The sequence below is a fragment of the Elephas maximus genome, chromosome 27 (assembly GCF_024166365.1).
Source record: "Elephas maximus indicus isolate mEleMax1 chromosome 27, mEleMax1 primary haplotype, whole genome shotgun sequence".
NCBI classification, from domain to species: domain Eukaryota; kingdom Metazoa; phylum Chordata; class Mammalia; order Proboscidea; family Elephantidae; genus Elephas; species Elephas maximus.
In genome coordinates, this window is record NC_064845.1 from 2,646,635 (window position 1) to 2,668,357 (window position 21,723).

At 47.3% G+C, this 21,723-nt stretch overlaps 1 protein-coding gene and 1 long non-coding RNA gene across 6 annotated transcripts in view; one reads left to right on the top strand and one right to left on the bottom strand.

Moving 5' to 3' along the window:
- Positions 1-21,723, bottom strand: part of ITGA9 (integrin subunit alpha 9) — a 393,719-nt gene that overhangs the window by 250,147 nt on the left and 121,849 nt on the right. The gene's annotated exons all lie outside the window — the stretch shown is intronic.
- On the top strand, positions 18,863-20,545 carry LOC126068414 (uncharacterized). Of its 5 annotated transcripts, none has more exons than XR_007515677.1 (5): positions 18,863-18,937; positions 19,627-19,703; positions 19,779-19,855; positions 20,241-20,316; positions 20,471-20,545. It is a non-coding gene; the product is annotated as an uncharacterized LOC126068414 (long non-coding RNA). The 5 variants fall into 5 exon arrangements; XR_007515675.1 differs by lacking the exon at positions 20,471-20,545 and adding an exon at positions 20,394-20,468; XR_007515678.1 differs by lacking the exons at positions 18,863-18,937; positions 20,471-20,545 and adding exons at positions 19,257-19,322; positions 20,394-20,468.

Below are 21,723 nucleotides of genomic sequence, written 5' to 3' on the forward strand. Positions count from 1 at the left end.
AACTCCCACGAGTGCCCCCTGTGTTGACAAAACCCACCATGCACGCCTCCTGCGTTGACAAAGCCCACCATGCATGCCTCCTGTGTTGACAGAACTCACCATGCATGCCTCTTGGGTTGGCAACCGTAAGCGATACAAAGAGAAAAAGGATACGCCCAGTCTTCCAGGGCCTCCAGGCAGCTTAGGGTCTGGTAGGAGGGTTAGATAATTATATAAATGTCTAAAATATTTGGCAGAACATGTTAAGGTCTACATACGAGGCACTTCATAAATGCTAGACCATAGCAGAGCTGTTAGCTCTCTACCCAAAAGCATTCTCCCATTTTCCTTTTTAACTCAATTTCAGTTTTCCAGACATCAGTGTGTCTAGCTAAAGGACAGCATTTCCCAGTCTCCCTGCTGGAAGAGGCGGTCAATAAGATGTAAGCAGAAACCATTGTGTAAAACTTCCAGCAAAGTTCCTTAAACAGAGTCAGTTTAACCGGGAATTTTTTTTTTTTTTTTTTTTGGACTCCTCTCTCTTCCTCATTCCTCTTCGAAAAATGGATGTGATGGAGGGGGATCCAGCAGCTACGTTAGACCATGAAGTGGATATTAAGCTAAATGTTCTGAGAATGGTGAAACAGGAAGGATCCTGAGTCCTCAATGACCACGGAGCCACCATACCAGCTCTAAACACTTCTTTTGTGTGAGAGCAATACACTTCCATCTTTGTTGTTTTTAGGTGTTGATGAGTCAGCTCTGACTCCTGGTGACCTCTGTATAAGCGAACGAAACATTGCCTGGTCCTGTGCCATCTTCGTGATTGTTGATATGCTTGTGTCCAGTGTCGTGGCTATTGTGTTAATCCATCTCATGGAGGGCTTCCCTCATTTTCATTGGCCCTCTACCAAACATGATGTACTTTTCTAGCGATTGGTCTTTCCCAATGATGTACCCAAAGTGAGTAATTCAAAGTCACCCCATCCTGGCTTCTAAGGAACATTCTGGTTGCATTTCTTCTAAGACTGATTTATTTGTTCTTTTAACAATCCACAGTATATTCAGTATTCTTCATCAACCCCCCAGTTCTAACACATCAACTCTTCTCCTGTCTTCCTTTTTCATTGCCCAACTTTCGCACGCACGTGAGGTGGTTGAAAAGACAATGCCTTGGGTCATCAAAGTGACGCCTTTGCTTTTTAAAACTTTAAAGAGGTCTTTTGAGCAGATTTGCCCAATGCAATACATTGTTCAATTTCTTGACTACTGTTTACAGGGACGTTGATTGTTGATACAAATAGAATGAAATCATTGACAACTTCTATTTCTTCTCCACTTAATGGTGTTGTTTATCAGTATAGTTGTGAAGATTTTTGTTTTCTTCATGTTCAGGCATCACTCATACCGAAGGCTATGGTCTTTGATCTCCACCAATAAGTGCTTCAAGCTGTCTTCATTTTTGGCAAGCAAGGTTGTGCCATCTGCATACCGTAGGCAGTTAATGATATGCAGAAAGATGCTTATCTGTGTTTAATCAACTACTCGAAGGCACTGAACTATGTGAATCAACTTATAGATAACATTGAGAAGAACGAGAATTTCTGAACATTTAATTGTGCTCATTCAAAGCCTGTATATGGATCAAGAGGCAGTTGTTTAAACCGAACAGGGGATATTAAGTAGTTCAAAATTATAACAGGTGTGCAGCAGGGTTGTACCCTTTTACCTTACTTATTCAGTCTGTAAACTGAACAAATAATTCAAGAAGTTGTCTACATGAAGAAGAATGTGGCATCAGGATTGGAGGAAGACTCATTTACCTCCATCTTATAAACTTCTTATTTGGGTTTCCTGCTACATGCAATTTGACTTTGCCTGAAAGAGTGGTGGCACCATGTAGCCACCAGGAGAGGAATCCAGAGAAGGAGAGCTGATGAAAGAGCTTCCCTGGGACAGCAGGAGCTGCTGAGGAGGCTGATACCCTGATACCAGAGGACTGGTTCTCAGACCTTCTCTTGGGAAGGGCAGGATGCTAAACAATGAGGGAGGAGACAGTGAGGCCGGGACAAGTCTCCTTTCCCTCTTAACATAATCTAACTTCCACTCGGCCATTACGAACCACCCAAAATAGCCTTCCTCTTCTTCCACCTTTCTTCTTGTTCCCCTCTCAGCCCTGGGTGACTGGTAGATGGCTACATATGACTAGACCTTAAGGGTAATAAAAAAAGAGAAAATATCTTAGAACCTTCCATCCTACCTTTTTTTTTCCCTTCTACCATGATGAGACTTTTCCCTGACACCCTCTTGGGTACCCAAACACAGAAACAGGTAGGGACATGCCAGGAAGAAATATCCTGAGATTGTTGAAAACAGGGATTATGGGAGGCAAGTTTCTCTCTTCCCTGTTTTTATTTATGTGAAGACAAAAGCAGCCAAACAAAATTCATGATCCTATCTAAATCTAAACCACAGTGGTGACCAGAGAAGCCTTCTGACCCTGAGGAGATCAGTCTCTCTTGTCCACATTGACAGATGCATGTCAACAAGGGACCACTGCAGTATGGTCATGCCATGGGGAACAATCAAAAAAAAAAAAAAAAAACCAAACCCAGTGCCATCAAGTCAATTCTGACTCATAGCGACCCTGTAGGACAGAGTAGAACTGCCCCATAGAGTTTCCAAGGAACGTCTGGTGGATTCAAACTCCCGACCCTTTGGTTAGCATCCGTAGCACTTAACCACTACACCACTAAGGTTTCCATGGGGAACAAAGGATGGGCAAAAAAAGGAACAACTCCCTAAGGGCAAGCTGAGACAACACTGAGGAGGGGGCAGCTGCTTATCTTCCCTGAAAATCCTTCCAAAAGTAGACTGGCCTTTATATTTCCCACCAAACAGTAGCAGGTCGTTCCATGTTCCTCTAAGGATGTAAACCCTTCTGAAGGAGGTAAGCTTCCCCGTCCTCTGCCCCATGCCGTCTCTTAAGACACATAAATCCTTATGCAATGAGCTCACCCAACATTTCCTAGCAATGAATTAAAATTTAGCCAACACCAAGCAATACACGTAAAAGTTGCAAAATCAGCCTTTTCTCACATCCAATGCAAGGCTTTAAAGAGCAGAAAAAAGAGGAGTCACTGCATCTTCACAACAGAATGTATCTTCCTCCTCTTAGCTGCTTCTCCCCAACTCTTTCTTCTGGAACTAAAAATAGCAAACTTTATTAAATATCTTTTCCTCACTAGAAACCATGTTTGGGCTTGAGATTAAATAGCAAGAGTTCTTTTAAAACTACATTATTTTTTAAAAGTAAATAATGACCAAGTAAATAAGAATCCCAGATTTTTCCAATACGAAATAAAGATGACAGGACCAGATAATACTGAATGTTGCCCTCCAGCAGGGAAGACTAATATTCAAATCACGTAGGGCTTGTTTGTACTCCAAACGACACTCATGACTAAATAAAAACGTGTTTGTGTTCCCACAAATCCAGTTAGATTTCACATTTCTGCTCACTCAGTCATTGTTTCACAGAAATAAGTTGCAAAGTTTCACAGTAGACGTGGAAACGGATGCTTCATTAACTGTTCCTCTCGTACTGTGACCGAATTAAAAACCGAACAAAAAAAGATGATTCAGGAGAACACTCTGATACAAAAAAAAGCGGGGGGGGGGGGCATTCCAAAATTTGAGGCCACTGAAGAGGCCAAAACCTTTCCAACCATCAGCCATGCCATTTTTTTATGCCTTTTAAGGATATGTTAGAAACAAAATGTTAGAAAGAGCTGGGAAAAGCCAGTTGGATAATACACCCGAGGTAGAAATAGCTGGTTCCACTGTTGGTCCTGGGGCTTTGTGCGGTCACATTTTATAGGTCCCAGGGAGCTCAAGTCCACCCTTTGAAGGACACAGAAAGGCCTGCTGCCCTCACAACTGTCAGCCACGTGGCGGTGAATGCCATCCTTGGCTCAGATGCTGCCAAAGTCCTTATTTGGTTTTTATGATTATAGTCACTCAGTGTCCAACCAGGGTGCCTTTTATATTTGCGAAAACTAAAACAGTGAACTGCAGTTCAAGGCATTCCCACCCAAGGAAGAAATGGAAGGCAGGGGCAGCAAGGCTAAGGGGCTCGGCCACGTACAACTAGTGAACACAGAACGATACATGGGAGTGTTCACCTCATCTATGTAGGGGGTAGCAACTGTGGGCAGCACACAGGAGGTAAATGAGCTCTCTGGATGTGGCCCTCGCCACTCTGCTCTTCCCACTCTGCTGACCACCTGTGCCACACCAGAACAGTGCCCATGGGCTTGGCTGCCCCCAGCCTGTGATCCTGAGGGGCAAGGGTTAGCCTATAGATCAGACTGGACCACACAGCATCCTGGCAGTACATGGGTTCCCAAGTTCCTGCTCAGCAAAATTACCAGCAGCCCACTTCATTGCTGAATGAGCAGGCTGACTCAATTCTATAATTTCTACTTCACTTTTTTCCTAAGTGAGAATTGTGGTGGGGCCTGTGTGATGGCTTTGGCATGCATGGGCATTCTACCATGCTCCACGAAGTCTTCGCCCTCACTGTTGCCAGATGATCCCAGCTGGCACTTCTACTGACCTCTCTAGCTGTTGTCACTAGAATATAACCAAATGGAGATCTCGACATTTAGACAACTAACTTCCTCATCACTCATTGAAGGAAAAACAAAAGGTCATCAAGACTCCTCACTCACAGGAAGTACATCTGCAGGAAGGTGTTTCTGTTAAGAGACATGAACAGGCTGCCCAGGCCAAGCCAAGCCCATCATTTTCTCCTTGGTGCTCCCCAGTCCAGTGTGTCCAGCCCTGAGCAGAACCCCGTCACACTCTACCACAGTCAGCTGCATCCTTCCCTGGAGGATGAGATCCTTGAGGGAAAGGACCATAGCTCATTTACCCCCATGTCCCTGGAGACCAGCAGTGCCCAGGGCAGATGCTCCACAAACACAGTGGAATTAAAGCCACCTGGAGTCCTCTGGCCCAGGGCTGCTGGGCAGTCAACCTCCCCAACAGTACGGCCAACGCTTTCATCCTTTCTTCTGAGAAACGTTGGTTCCATAAGACTCCTTTTACTCAACCCCAGATTTTGTCTTTTGAGACAGGTTTTCAGATAGTCTAAAACTGCTGTTGTTGAGTGCCATCGAGTCAATTTTCGACTGACAGCAACCTCGTGTGACAGAGTAGAACTGGGCCACGGGGTTTTCTGGGCTGTCATCTTTATAAGACCAGATCACCCGGTCTTTCTCCCTCAGGGTCGCTGGATGAGTTCAAACTGTCAACCTTTCAGTCAGTAGCAGAGCGCTTAACCATTGTGCCACTGGGACTCCTTAGTCTAAAATTAAAAAAAAATTAGCAACCCCAAAATTCAATTATGAAAACCTTGACCTGTTATCAGGATAATAATTCCTTTGGGTTTTAATGGCTTGCTTAAAGTCATTAAGTACTCAAACTCGTTGCAGATGGCCCCACATTTGGTGAGCAGATACGCAAGGGATGGGATTACTCACATGGGCTGCTCTGCAGCAATGCTTCATAACCTGGGTCATGTACCCCTCTCCCATGATGACCCTGGACACTCAGTGCGACAGTCCAGCCTGAAGCACAGGAGTGAAGGCTCCAGGGTCAAAGACACTGGGCTTTGACCTTACCTCAAGTGCTTTCTGGCTATGAGACTTTGGGCCAAGGTGCTTAACTCTTTGGTCCTCAGTTTCCTCGTGGGTAAAAAGGGATAGTGATCGCATATTATTTCCCAAGGCTGGGGTGAGGTGCCCAAGTGTAGTAAACACTCAATAAATACTGATCTCGGTGGCCAATGGTACCTTTGTGACTCCCACCACCTTTGTCTACCCTTAAATAGGAGACAGTAGAGAAAGTTAAGCTAAGTAGCAACCTGAAATACATAAACACTAGTAGGTTCTGGGTCTGGTATACTGTGTCAATTACTGCCTGCTGAAGACAGACAGCAATTTGGGGACTACCTGCCCTGCCCCACAGTGCTCTGTACCACCTGTACACAGCTAACAGGACAACCTAGAATCTGCTACTGTAATCCAGGAAAGCCAAGGACAGAGTGAGCGAGGGGAAGCACCAGGGTGAGCTACATAGGGTGCAGGTTCCCCAAGGTAAGAGCTGCTTGGCTACTGGAACTGACTCGCCACCAAGATTCTCACAAGTTGACGTACTTTTATCACCAAACATTCCAAATGCAACTGTGGACAGCTGTCCTCTGCCTTCCCTATGAGTCTTGGTTCAAAGGTCCCTTCAGGGGGCTGCCCTCAAGGAGATACACTCTGTATACAGATCAAAAAGACCCTGGAAAGGCAATTCCAGGGCAGGATCTTCTGGAAGGTTCTAAGAATGTGCTCCAGCTCCAGAAGGATCTCTGGAAGTCTGGACCAACTGGTTCAGATCTTGCTAGGGAAGATAATGTAGGAAGTCGATTCCCTCAGCCAGAGACCAGTGCCAGAATGGACCCACTATCTCAACATGGCCTCAGACCAGTACCACCCACAAAGGCTGCTGGAGCCCCCCATGGGGAGCTCCCCCTCTGCACTGAAGGAATGCAGCTGTGACCCCAAGAAAGAGGTTTGCAGCTAACATTTCCCACATGATAGGAAATGGGCAGTGAGGCATCAGGGAACTTTCCAAAGGCTCAATAAGAAATCAACTATGGTGCCAAGAAGAGACAACTCAGGAAGTTTAGAAAAAGGAGACTGTATCTCAGCTGGAGTTCAACAGCTTTATAGCTTATTGGTTAAAACCATAAGTTTTAATTTCAGATTGGCTCTTAATGTAACAATCATTGGCTGTAGAGCTACACGATATGGAATAACAGGAAAGAATAATAGGAAAAACTCAGTCAAGGTGACTCTTGGGACTGATATTTTATTACACCACATTTGATCCCAACCCAAAGGTCAAAAAGCAATAGGATTTTAATCTCAACTTAACCTGGAGCTTCTCCAACCATTATTTAAAGTTAGCCATTCTGAGGACACGAAGATGATTTAAAAATAAGAGGGCTTATTTTGGTGGGGAGTGGTAAATGGAAAGGAAACACGCTATTAACAGTCTCAAAAGAAATACCTGCCTTATGAAGAACAGCAGATCTGAAAATAAACTTCACATAAACATAAAATAAACTTTTACAACCAATTTTCTCCCAGTGCTGAATTTTTTCCTTCCCCCTCGGACTTAAACGTAAGAGAGACAGGATGCTGACGGAGCTGAACTTTTCCACTTCTAAGATAGTATACGGGACTTTGTAAATCCTGGGCCAAATATAAATCAGTCTTAAAATGGTCTTCGGTAAGGTCAAGTTGTCAACAGGACGAGAATACACTATGGAGCCTGGGGCTGGCCAGAAGCACGACTAGACTGCATGTCCCGCTCACTCTACTTGGCTCAGAGACGGACGGAACAAATTTTTGTGCAGTGATGAACACAATTAATGTCACTGAATTGTACATACAAAGAATGCTGGGATGGCGAAGGGCATAATACTTGTAAGGCCTATGAGAAAACCAGAATGGCAGTTGATGAGGAAAATAGTAATACATAAAAAACAAAAATTAGATGAGGCTTAAAGAATTTTACAACTGTGTTATTTTTCTTCCCTCCAGCAAATTTTCCCTAGAATGTACACTGATAGCTTCTAGAAAACATAACCTTGGGTGGGCCAGAAAATCTAAGAATTCCATTCCTGAGAGAGTACCTACATAAACATCATACTTTACAGGTCTTTTGATGTCTCAATGCTTGCGGTGACAGTAACATTTGTTGATTTCTTTCTATAAGTGCCAGGTACATTTTTAATTGCTTTACGTGTCTTGCCTTATTTAATCCTTACAGGGATCCTATTAAATACGTTCTATTACTTGGAGCCCTGGTGGCACAGTAGTTAAGAGAACCAAAAGGTTGGCAGTTCAAACGTACCAGGCACTCCTTGGAAACCCTATGGGGCAGCTCTACTCTGTGCTATAGGGTCGCTGAGTCAGAATCAACTGGAGGGCAATGGGTTTGGTTTTTTCTTAGTATGATCCCAATTTTATAGGTAAGGAAACTGAAGCACAGGAAGTTCACATCGCGTGCTCAACACCACACAGCGATGAAGTGGCGAAACCAGGATTCCAAACCCAGGTCTTCTGAAGGTAGGGCAGTGCTCTTAAACACCCCAGTATAAGGTCCCCTAAGATAATCTTCTTGAGTATAAAGTTCAAACTCACATACAGTTCATCTCCCATCTAATTACTGGGGGCTTACGAATGCTCTTGATGCTATCCTACCACTCAAGCTCCCTTGAAGAAAAGCAGGGGAAAGGTAAAAACGACTTCCATAGGAACACCCAAAGGAGATGTTTTCTGTTCCATCTCCGACTGACTTGGTGCGTGAATTAGATGCTCACGTCCTCAGAGATCTCTGGGCTTGTTTACAGAGCAGAGTCCAGCAGATTCCAACAGAATGCTAATGAGCTACATCATGTTTCAGATCCTGGTGAAATTCAGATCTCAGCACGCTACTGAAATAATTTACAAAGCCCCGCGATTCTCTCTAGCCTGGGCCCCATGTGGCAGGCAGTTCAGTTGCCCTTCTTTCTTTAACCAAAAATGCAACCTAATCTTGTAGACTGAGGCCTGACTCAACATAACTGCCACTAATCCCACCTCAAGAACGTCACAGAGGTAGGATTTACAACACAGGAAAACCACATCAGATGACAAAATGGTGGACAATCACACAATACTGGGAATCGTGGACTAGCCAAGCTGACATACATTTTTGGTGGGACAAAATTCAATCCATAAAAGATCTGAATCATGGGACCAGAAGGCTGTAGTTCATCTTGTCCAAGCCCTGCCCCACCTCTGGGTGATGTCCAGGAAGTGTACCTAGCCACTTAAATCTCTCCACACCCAGGGCTCCTGTGAGTTTGCTAGGCAGGGATGGGACGAGCTCATTCTTCTTGTCCAGTATCTTATCTTGCTCAATCATCATTTCACTCATTGAACCTAAACCATAGGCAGCCCAGATGCCGTCTTTGGAGACCTTGGCTTCTCGTAGTCAGGGCTCAAATCTTGTGATCTCTAGAAAGCTCTTAAACAACGTGGATGTGTGATGCCCCTACAGGTGACCTCCCTGCCCCCAGCAAGCCCCCCTGGCAAGGAAGCAGCAGCTCTGGGCACTTAGCATTGCAATTAACTCCTTCTTCCCCTTACAGCAAGTGCCTCTGATGAGATGCCTCCCATCAACCAAACCCTCAAGGACTATCCACTGGGCTTGTCCTTCTGTTTTAAATCACCACCCCCAGAGTCTATATCGCCATCTCAGAAAACATGGGTCATATGTTTCTGGCCTGGGAAGCCCAGTTCCTTTAGAAATTGGAACATGACAGGCTTAATTTACAAAATGTCCTAGCATCCAATACAAACAGCCTCATCCGAGCCTGCATTTGGGTCATTAATGTAGGGCTTTTTATTTCTGTCTGCCTCTCATCAGTAGGTTCTCGTAACTTGGATTCTTATCCAGAACCATTTCTGGATTATTTTTCAAAAAATGTCTTCTCATCTCCCTAATCCCTGCAGTTATTCCACTTCATTCTCATTTTTCTTCTACAATTAAAAAAAAAAAAAAAAAGATTAAAATAAGAACCTCTGTATTTTAAGAAACTGCAGGTTGTTCCCAAAGTCAAAGTTTGCCCTCGCAAGAAGCTGCAAATGCTGCCAGTGGTCCTTATCCAGGTCAGCTACAGAGGTAGGTTCTCGTCCACTGGAAACCTCACACGCTCCCTGATTAGATTTACAATGAAATAGCCCACATGAATCTGAAAGATGATACCAACGGGCAACAGAAAGGGGACGGGAGCCACTGCTAGGCCAAAGCAACACAAACCTACCCACTTTCAGAAATACAGAGCCTCTCTGTGGTTCAGAAAAAAACCTGCAGGACAACCTGTCCTCAAATTCACAACGGCATCATCCCCCACCCCGTCCCAAAATGTCCCACCCTATCTGAGATCTGGCTCATGAGCTTTTGGGTACGCTCCATGAACTCCACGGAAGAACAGCCAACAGCCAGAAGCGCCCACAGGGCTCCAAAGCTCTCCAGCAAAAGCTGCCAAGCACTGGAGAGGTGCGTCCCACTGGGTCTTTGCTGTACTCTTGAGAAGGAGGTCAGCCAAGGCCAGGCAGGGCCAAGCCCAGGCCAAGAATGCTCAGGCTCTGAAGGACCAAGGAAGCTGCTTCAGGGCATGGCAGAGTCACTCACCAACCCACTTTGAAGGCAGCAGGTTTCTGCGTAACTCAGTGATACCCACTGGCTGGTATTAGCGGGGACCAAATCTAATCTGGCCTCATGCTCAGCTGCTACTTTGCTCCAGAGACCTAAAATCTGTCATGGCAAGGCATCTCAAGAACTCCCACGCCACAGGACCTTTGCCTGTTCTACTGCTTCCTCTCCCTTGAACATCTCCCCTCCCTTCAGTTCCATATCCTGAACGCCTCGTCAATCCACCAGGCCCTGTAGATAACTACTTCCCTCTGAGTCTCATACTTAGTACCTGCAGGTATTATGGTGCTTATTTATATTACAATTGTTTATCTGTATCCATCTTCCCAGCTAGATTTTACCTTGCATTCATATGCCTTATCCATCTTCACCGAAACCTCTTGTCCTTAAGTCGATTCCAACTCGTAGCCAAGTGTATAGGACAGAGTAGAATGGCCCCATAGGGTTTCCAAGGCTGTCAATCTTTATGGAAGCAGGCTACCACATCTTTCTCCCAAGGAGTGGGTGGTGGGTTCGAACTGTCAGCCTTTCAGTTAGCAGCAAAGCGCTTAACCGCTGCACCACCAGGCCCCCGCCCCACCCCACCAAAGTCTAGAACAATGCCTGGTATACACAGGACCAGGATTTAATTCACATGGAATAATTTAGATCACAGTCCAGGAAGGTGATCATTTTGACAACCACATCACCACGGAGTGCCACACAGTTCATAATCTGGTCAGTGATAGATGTAAACTCTGCCAAAGCCATTGAGAGAATCACACAACTTTCAAGGAGTAAGACACTCGGGGAACGTCTAGTTCAACTTCCCTCTGGATGCTAGGGTCGAGGAATCTGGCGATTCACGCTTAAATATCTCTGGTGGTGAGGAACTCATTACCTCAGGAAACAGCAGGTTCTGATGTACAAGACAGCTCAGCCATAAGACACAGGTGACGAACAGATGAAACGGGCCCATTCCAGAGCCCTACTCTCTGACCAACCTTTGCTGAGGACTATGAGTTACAATGTCAGGATTCCTAGCATTATCCCACTGAGCCTTTGCCAAAGCGGAGCTAAAGCTAGGAAATTCAAACAATTTATGCTGAAAACAAATATTCCTAGACTTCAGCCGAGCATCCTTTAAAGTATGTGTGGTATGGTATCCACGTCAATTTCCTAGTTTCAATAATGGTTTATGTAAGTTATTATCATTGGGGGAAGCTGGGTAAAGGGCACACAGAAACCTTCTGTACTAGTTTTGCAACTTCTCATGAGTCTTCAACTATTTCAAAATTTTTTAAAAAGTTAAAAGGAAGGTAGGTAGACAGAGAGATGGACAGACAGACAGACATGGGAGACAGAGTCGCTGCCCTCAGGGCATGTTCCCATAGGAATGCTTTGGGCATGGCACAGTGAAATTTTTCTGACACCCTTATCATGCTTCAAAAAAAAAAAACCCTTTATCATGCTTAAGAACTACTAAAACATATGGCAAACTCCATTACCACCCAACGGTCCCCAGTATTTCCAGCTAAATGGTTTCCAAGACCACTGCCTACCCGATCAGCAATGGTTCCAAAGCACCATGCCCAGTCCAGCAGCACCTGCCTAACCCAGGAACTTGTTAGAAATGCAAATGCCCAGGCCTACAGAATCAGAACCTTTGGAGATGAGGCCCACCCATCTGTTTTAACGAGCCCCTCAGGTAACTCTGCAATGGCTCCAGTGTTAAGAACTGCTGGTCTGCAGTCACTCAGGGTGGGTTCATGGTCCTATGATACAGGCAGCAATTATCCTTCTGTATCTTTGACCTCCATGGCCTTGACACCTTACCCATTGCTTTACGTATCTTAAGGACACAGAGACTCTGATCCGTTTACTTCCAGTTCCCCAGCCCCACCTCAGCCTGCAGCTACACACAATGGAACTTTCCCCTGTTGGTATTAGTCAACCTGGCCTTTAACCAGAATCTAAGGTAACAGTGCAGACTCCCTAGGAAACTAGGCAAGAGAAGGCTAACAGACCCATGAGGAACACCAGGCGCACCCTCTGGGGGGCTCTGCCCGTGATCTCTGTTAATCCTCACTACAATCCTGTGTTACCTCCCCTTTATAGAAGTAGAGGGGCTCCAAGGAGGTAATAAATTTGCCCAGGTACCAGGCCGATGCGTGCAGAGGTGGGAGTTACATGCTAGTTCAGCCCTCCGTCACCTGTGACACCAGAGAAGTACCAGCCCCCAAGTCAGCAATCATGCCAGACAGGCCTTCAGAAGCCAGAATCCAGCCCATCTCGTTCAAGGCCTTTAACTTCACTTATGTCTTTAACCCTAAATTCCGTTTTCTACTCCTCTCTTTAGAACTGGTATTTCCAAATGTCTTGGTTAGCCCAACGGCTTCTTTTAGCCCCTCTGTCCTCATTAAATCTGGGTAGGGATGGGTGTGGCTGCACTGCTGGGCGAGCCACGACCTTGGAATCCTGCTTTGCACTCCAAGGCTCTTCCCTAAAGCACCAGGATCCAAGCCCAGCACAGTGCTTGCAGGCGGTAGCCATTCAATAGATGGCTTTTGAACTAAAGGGACAAGTGGGGCGTCACACTTTATAAAAAGACACCCATTTATCCAGTGGCCGCTTCTTCTGAGCATGAATCAATAACAACTTAATGACAGGGGAGAAGAAGACAGTATCACATTTTCTTCCATTAAAACCAGCAATCAATCAAGTCTGCTCAAAGTCCAGCTAAATTTAGCCTGAGATATGAGCTTTCAGAAAGTCCTCCACAGTGTAGGAGGCCACTATAAATAAAGCAAAAACAATTAAGTCACTACTGGATTGATACAAATCTATAAATGGTGAGGACCCTAGAGATTGGAATGGGGACGTGCCATACCTTTAAACGGGTCTTACTGATGAGAAAGATCTAGAGAAAAAATTCTCTGTGAAATATGACTAAGTTCTTCCGGTTATTAAAAACGTGAAGCTAAAGAAGAACATCTATGAGAGCTGGGAGGACAATGACATGGAGGTTAAAGTCTAACCTTCAGGAGAAAAAAGGGTTTCTCGGTCAAGCGTGCTCTGGAAACGCCCAATTGCACATTCTACGGGGAAGGCCCACGGTAAAGAAACCTGTATAATGTGAAATGCGATCTGTGCCAAAATTTGTCGGAGGACAGAACTTTGTTTTGTTTTCTATTTTTCACATAAAATCTGTGAGCAGATTGCTTTGGGAAATGCTGGCGTAAAGGATAGTATTTTTTGCTGTCTACGTGACTTAAAAAACAAAAAAACCCGACTCACGGCGACCTTTTAAGAGAGTAGAACTGCCCCATAGAGTTTCCAAGGAGAGCCTGGTGATTCCAACCGCTCACCTGTTGGTTAGCAACTGCAATACTTAACGACTACACCACCAGGGTTCCCAAAATAGGGACTAAGATCTCATCAAAGACATTTCCATAAAAATAACCAGCCTATGCACTGCTGCTGCCAAGAAGGATGGCTAAAACATCTGGCACTATTATGGATTGAGCTGTGTCCCCTAAATACACGTGTTGTAAATCCTAAGCCCTGGTGGCACAGTGGTTAAGAGCTCAGCTGCTAACCGGAAGGTCGGAATTTTGAATCCAACAGCCGCTCCTTGGAAACCCTATGGGGCAGTTCTACTCTGTCCTATAGGGTCAGTATGAACTGGAATCAACTGAAGGCAAGGGGTTTAGTTTTGGTTTTATACCTGTGGTTATAATCCCATTTGGGAATGGGTTTTGTTTGTTAACATAGACAGTATTAGTATAGGGTATGTCTTAAATCAATTTCTTTTGAGATATAAAAGAGCAGATTAGGCACAGAGAGGCAGGCCGAGATGGGGGAAGATAGATGCCACGCCACATGAGATCTCCAAGGAACCAAGAAACAGAAGCTGAGAAGGGACAAGGACCTTCCCCCTAGAGCCAACAGAGAAAGCCTTCCCCTAGAGCTGGCACCCTCAATTCAGACTTCTAGCCTCCTAAACCGTGAGAAAATAAATTTCTGTCTGTTAAAGCCACCCTCTTGTGGTATTTCTGTTACAGCGGCACTAGCTAACTAAGACAGAACTGTGATGGTTAACGTTATGTATAAACGAATTAGGCTATGATTCTCAGTGGTTTGGCAGACACTATGTAATCACCTTCCATTTTATGATCTGATATGAGCAGCCAATTAGTTGAAAGCAGAGTTTCCTTGGGGGTGTGTCCTGCCTCCAGCATATATATGTATGTTTTGGCAAAGCTCACCCTCCTTCTTGACCCTGTACTCTTTTTGTTGCTTGACCTCAGGTTCTTGGGATACAAGCCTGCAAAAGTCTCCAGCCTGCCCTCTGACCTGAAGATTCTGAATTTGCCAACCCTATGAGCCATTTTTTTTTTTTTTTTTTTTTAATGAGCCAGCAGAGGCCTCCAGCCTACCGCCTGACCTGCAGAGTCTGGGTTTGTCTGTCCCTGCAACCACGCAAGCCAGCAGGGGTCTTCAGCCTGTTACCTAAGCCATGGATTTGTGACTTGCCAGCCCTCACAACCGTGTGAACCCTTTCCTTGAAGTAAATTTCTCTCTATGTGTATATGTATATACATATATATTTGCTTCACGGAAACCCTGGTAGCATAGTGGTTAAGAGCTACAGCTGCTAACCAAAAGGTCAGCAGTTCAAATCCACCAGGTGCTCCTTGGAAGCCATATGGGGCAGTTCTACTCTGTCCTATAGGGTCGCTAGGAGTCAGAATCGACTTGACGGCAACGGGTTTTATATGCTTCACTGGTTTTTTTCCTCTAGGGAACCCAGACTAAGACAGTTACCATCAGGAAAGGTGTGTGAAGTCAAGCCAAGCCTAGGATCTGCTGTTTACCAGGCTGGACTTCCAGACAGGTACAATGGAATTAGAGGACAGCACCAATAACCACGGAATCCCTGGGTGGTGCAAATAACTAACACTCTTGGCTGCCAACCCAAAGGTTGGAGGTTTGAGTCCACCTAGAAGTTCCTTGCAAGAAAGACCTGAAGATTTGCTTCTGAAAAAGTTGGCCACTGAAAACCCCAAGGAGCGCAATTCTACCCTGATACACGAGTCGCCATGAATTGATGGCAACAGAAAAAGATGAGGATAAAGTGATTAGCAGAACCGTCTTCATTTAACTTCACTGAGGAATAAACAGGCCCTCACCCCGATTATACTCAAAGATTAGCTTTTTATATCACTTTGACACACATGGGGTCGCCATGAGCTGGAGTCAACTTGGCAGCGACTGGTACCAATGACCAAAGCGCTATCCAGAGGGAACATAGTGGCTATCACACTGACCCGGCAACGCCACCTCTAGGAATCACACTGACCCGGCAACGCCACCTCTAGGACTTTACCCCCTAGAAATGACAGTCAAGTGACCAAAGGCATTCACTGCTGCATGACAGTAACAGGGAGGGAAGGAGAAAGAATGAAATATCGACAACAGACAAGGAGTAGAAAAGATGCTAGTGCATCCAGGATGGGAAGTGGGATTCTCTGCCCCTACAGAGCTCCCGGCTCGAGTTCAGCAGTGCGTGGGCTGAATATGACCCTGGGGAGGGCTTCTCAGAAATGCACTGGACTTAGTTATGGATCAGACCAGGATTTAGTTATGACAATCCCAAATTGGGTAGGAAGCAGAGTCGCTCATTGTCCTCTCTGATGACTTAAAACCTTAAAATGTAGGTTCTTCTTGGCCGATCATGTATTTCACATGACCTGACAAGTCTCAGTCTGTGTTATGATGACAACCAAACAGAATACTGTTATTCGCAACTGCCGCCGAATACCTTTGGACAATACATAAAAATTAACTCGAAATGGATCACTGACCTAAGCGTGAAAGCTAAGGCTGTAAACTTTTAGTAGAATATTTTGGGCATACACTCATCTTGGGCATAGTCCAGCTTCTTCTAACATCCAGTGAACATTTATTGAGTAACTAGTCAAAGTCAGTTACTCTGCTTGGCGCTCGGGATGGGGGAGAAACGAGACAGTCCCTTAGGCCAGAGTCTTATGATCTCTTAGTTCTTTCTGGCTTTGTTGTTAATAAAATTATTCCAAACCTCTGTGAACCTGTGTGTATTTCTTGCCACTACTACTTTGGTTGTAAACTAAATCTATAGAAATTTTGGGTTTATTTATTGATCGGGTAAGGATACTGATCTGCTATATGTTAACATTTTCCTACAAAGCTGATAGAAAGGTATCAAGCCCAGGAAGTATAAAATGAAACAAGGTGCAAATGTTAGGCTCAGGAGGGGCCCCACGGAGAGGCATCCCTGCTTAATCTGCACATAACTTCCAGGTGTGGCTCCAGTGAAAGGATTTTAACAATTAACTGGAGGGACCTGGCACAACAGGAAGGAATTACAACATCCACTTAACCTCCTTGTTGCAGGCATTATCTTCATTACCACCATTGCTGATAAAGAGCAAAATGGGCTGGTTTGAATTTCTTCCCCTTTATTTTCCCTGACTTTTCTCAGGGGGAAGTGAAAAAAATAGCCAAAATGTCAGCTACAGAGGAAGAAAGGAATAGAAACAAAGAGTGTGGGTAGCCCGCTAATGGAATAACAAATCAGAGACCCAAAGGATGCTGCCTGGAGGAAGCAGGAAGTGGGGGTGGGGGGACAGACAGACAGATGCCTGAGGCTGCTCAGAGGCAGAGCCAGGAGTGGAGGGTGTCGCTGCACAGAGCTGGACTGTGGTTCAGCATAGGGAAGGCCTTTCGGATTATCTGCTCAGATCAACCCTGGGTGGGCCGTCAGCTGCAGCGGAGTCCTCTCACAGCTACGGAGGCCTGCGCTGGCCCCCAGCACCCCAGACAGGCTCTCTGCTCTGAGAGTAGAAGGAATCCCACCTGGAGAACAGCTGCAAGCAGAGGACCCTGAGAAGGGCGGAAGCTGCCTTTCCCAGGCATACCACACAGGTGGAGAGCATTACCTGTGGCCACGGGAAGTACGTCTGCCCTGGCCTGAACACAGGAAGTGCTTATCCAAGAACAATGCTCCCTGACCTCATCCGCCCTTTGTGCCCGCCAAAGCCTCCCAAGTGTGTTGACAGGGTGACAAATGAGACCCTGGAAGGTTTGTCCTTGAGCCCGTGGGAGAGGGTAGCAGGCTCAAGGAAGCATGGCCTCTTGAGCCCCAAGGAGGTCTTTACTCACCCACTCAGCCCCACCACCCTCTAATCACGACCCCAGAATGCCTAGTGTCACCATAAGTCGAGCAAAGTTTGATCGACACAAGGCCTCGCTAATACGCCAGCTGAAAGCAATGGTGCATTTTCATCAGCTTGAGCCCGGTGGTGCAGTGGTTAAGAGCTCGGCAGCTAACCAGAAGGTCGGCAGTTTGAACCCACCAGCCGCTCCCTGGAAACCCTATGGGGCTGTTCTATCTGTCCTATAATTTCCCTATGAGTCAGAATTGACTTGATGGCAAAGGGTTTGGTTTTGTTTGTTTTTTGTTTTTACTACAATTGCTGTGATGCCCCTTAGGCTTTCTGAAATACTGAAAACATTCTGTAAACCCTCATCGGCACCCTTGTGAACATGTGACTCCAGGAGCCCCAGCTTAGGAAATTCAAAACCATGCTTCCTGGGCTTTCTAAGAATGAAGGTGACCTTTATAAATACCCAAACGTTTCTCAGAACCTCAGGGGATACAAGCCATACGTACTTTTATTGTTCTTTGACTCAGGGAATATAAATGCATAAGTGAATTCAGACTCAGGCCCTTGCAACAGTCCCAAGGTCCCCCAACACGGTTAGGTTTTGTTGTAAACCTGCACGTTCAATACAGCAGCCACTACCCACGTCCACCTGCTGTTGCTGTCGAGGCCGTGACCTTTAAGAAGCAGATTGCCAGACCTGTCTTCTGAGGCTCCTCTGGGTGGGCCCGAACCACCAACCTCTCAGCTAGCTCACAAGCACTTAATCATTTGTGCCACATACGCCTACTGAGCTCATAAAATGTGGCTAAAACACATCAAAATTTCAAAGACCGAGTACAAAAGCTTACGGGAAGGTCAGCAGTTGGAACCCACCAGCCGCTCCCTGGAAACCCTACAGGGCAGTTCTACTCTGTCCTACAGGGTCACTAGGAGTCAGAATCCACTTGACAGCAACGGGTATCTCCATTAACAGTTTTTATATTGATTACATGTTGAAATGATAATAATTTTGATATATTGGGCTAAATAATCTACACTATTAAATGAATATTATGGCTTCTTTTTTACTTTTTCACTGCAGCTACCAGAAATTCTATAATTACATACGTGGCTCATATTCTATTTCTGTTGGACAGCGCTGCCTTAGGTGTCCCACTGTGGGGGCAAGTCCTTGTCCTGGGTGGAAGAGAGGAAGGCACCACCACCCTGGGGCTGAGGCATGGTGTCCCCTCGCTGTAAACCAAGTCCTCGTCCTGGGTGAAAGAGAGGAAGGCACCACCGCCTTGGGGCTGAGGCACGGTGTCCCCTCACTGTAAACCAAGTCCTCATCCTGGGTAGAAGAGAGGAAGGCACCACCGCCTTGGGGCTGAGGTACGGTGTCCCCTCACTGTAAACCAAGTCCTCACCCTGGGTAGAAGAGAGGAAGGCACCACTGCCTTGGGGCTGAGGTACGGTGTCCCCTCACTGTAAACCAAGTCCTCACCCTGGGTAGAAGAGAGGAAGGCACCACTGCCTTGGGGCTGAGGCACAGTGTCCCCTCACTGTAAACCAAGTCCTCACCCTGGGTAGAAGAGAGGAAGGCACCACTGCCTTGGAGCTGAGGTACGGTGTCCCCTCACTGTAAACCAAGTCCTCACCCTGGGTAGAAGAGAGGAAGGCACCACTGCCTTGGAGCTGAGGTACGGTGTCCCCTCACTGTAAACCAAGTCCTCACCCTGGGTAGAAGAGAGGAAGGCACCACTGCCTTGGGGCTGAGGCACAGTGTCCCCTCACTGTAAACCAAGTCCTCACCCTGGGTAGAGGAGAGGAAGGCACCACCGCCTTGGGGCTGAGGTACGGTGTCCCCTCACTGTAAACCAAGTCCTCATCCTGGGTAGAAGAGAGGAAGGCAACACTGCCTTGGGGCTGAGGCACAGTGTCCCCTCACTGTAAACCAAGTCCTCATCCTGGGAGGAAGAGAGGATGGCACCACCGCCTTGGGGTTGAGGCACGGTGTCCCCTCACTGTAAACCAAGTCCTCACCCTGGAGAAGAGAGGAAGGCACCACTGCCTTGGGGCTGAGGCACAGTGTCCCCTCACTGTAAACCAAGTCCTCACCCTGGAGAAGAGAGGAAGGCACCACCGCCTTGGGGCTGAGGCACAGTGTCCCCTCACTGTAAACCAAGTCCTCACCCTGGGTAGAGGAGAGGAAGGCACCACTGCCTTGGGGCTGAGGTACGGTGTCCCCTCACTGTAAACCAAGTCCTCACCCTGGAGAAGAGAGGAAGGCACCACCGCCTTGGGGCTGAGGCACAGTGTCCCCTCACTGTAAACCAAGTCCTCACCCTGGGTAGAGGAGAGGAAGGCACCACTGCCTTGGGGCTGAGGTACGGTGTCCCCTCACTGTAAACCAAGTCCTCATCCTGGGTAGAAGAGAGGAAGGCACCATCGCCTTGGGGCTGAGGCACGGTGTCCCCTCACTGTAAACCAAGTCCTCATCCTGGGTAGAAGAGAGGAAGGCAACACTGCCTTGGGGCTGAGGCATGGTGTCCCCTCACTGTAAACCAAGTCCTCACCCTGGGTAGAAGAGAGGAAGGCACCACTGCCTTGGGGCTGAGGCACAGTGTCCCCTCACTGTAAACCAAGTCCTCACCCTGGGTAGAAGAGAGGAAGGCACCACCGCCTTGGGGCTGAGGCACGGTGTCCCCTCACTGTAAACCAAGTCCTCATCCTGGGTAGAAGAGAGGAAGGCACCACTGCCTTGGGGCTGAGGTACGGTGTCCCCTCACTGTAAACCAAGTCCTCATCCTGGTAGAAGAGAGGAAGGCACCACCGCCTTGGGGCTGAGGTACGGTGTCCCCTCACTGTAAACCAAGTCCTCACCCTGGGTAGAAGAGAGGAAGGCACCACTGCCTTGGGGCTGAGGCACAGTGTCCCCTCACTGTAAACCAAGTCCTCACCCTGGGTAGAAGAGAGGAAGGCACCACTGCCTTGGGGCTGAGGCACAGTGTCCCCTCACTGTAAACCAAGTCCTCACCCTGGGTAGAAGAGAGGAAGGCACCACTGCCTTGGGGCTGAGGCACAGTGTCCCCTCACTGTAAACCAAGTCCTCATCCTGGGTAGAAGAGAGGAAGGCAACACTGCCTTGGGGCTGAGGCACAGTGTCCCCTCACTGTAAACCAAGTCCTCATCCTGGGAGGAAGAGAGGAAGGCACCACTGCCTTGGGGTTGAGGCACAGTGTCCCCTCACTGTAAACCAAGTCCTCATCCTGGGAGGAAGAGAGGATGGCACCACCGCCTTGGGGTTGAGGCACGGTGTCCCCTCACTGTAAACCAAGTCCTCACCCTGGAGAAGAGAGGAAGGCACCACCGCCTTGGGGCTGAGGCACAGTGTCCCCTCACTGTAAACCAAGTCCTCACCCTGGGTAGAGGAGAGGAAGGCACCACTGCCTTGGGGCTGAGGTACGGTGTCCCCTCACTGTAAACCAAGTCCTCACCCTGGAGAAGAGAGGAAGGCACCACCGCCTTGGGGCTGAGGCACAGTGTCCCCTCACTGTAAACCAAGTCCTCACCCTGGGTAGAGGAGAGGAAGGCACCACTGCCTTGGGGCTGAGGCACAGTGTCCCCTCACTGTAAACCAAGTCCTCATCCTGGGAGGAAGAGAGGATGGCACCACCGCCTTGGGGTTGAGGCACGGTGTCCCCTCACTGTAAACCAAGTCCTCACCCTGGAGAAGAGAGGAAGGCACCACCGCCTTGGGGCTGAGGCACAGTGTCCCCTCACTGTAAACCAAGTCCTCACCCTGGGTAGAGGAGAGGAAGGCACCACTGCCTTGGGGCTGAGGTACGGTGTCCCCTCACTGTAAACCAAGTCCTCATCCTGGGTAGAAGAGAGGAAGGCACCATCGCCTTGGGGCTGAGGCACGGTGTCCCCTCACTGTAAACCAAGTCCTCATCCTGGGTAGAAGAGAGGAAGGCAACACTGCCTTGGGGCTGAGGCATGGTGTCCCCTCACTGTAAACCAAGTCCTCACCCTGGGTAGAAGAGAGGAAGGCACCACTGCCTTGGGGCTGAGGCACAGTGTCCCCTCACTGTAAACCAAGTCCTCACCCTGGGTAGAAGAGAGGAAGGCACCACCGCCTTGGGGCTGAGGCACGGTGTCCCCTCACTGTAAACCAAGTCCTCATCCTGGGTAGAAGAGAGGAAGGCACCACTGCCTTGGGGCTGAGGTACGGTGTCCCCTCACTGTAAATCAA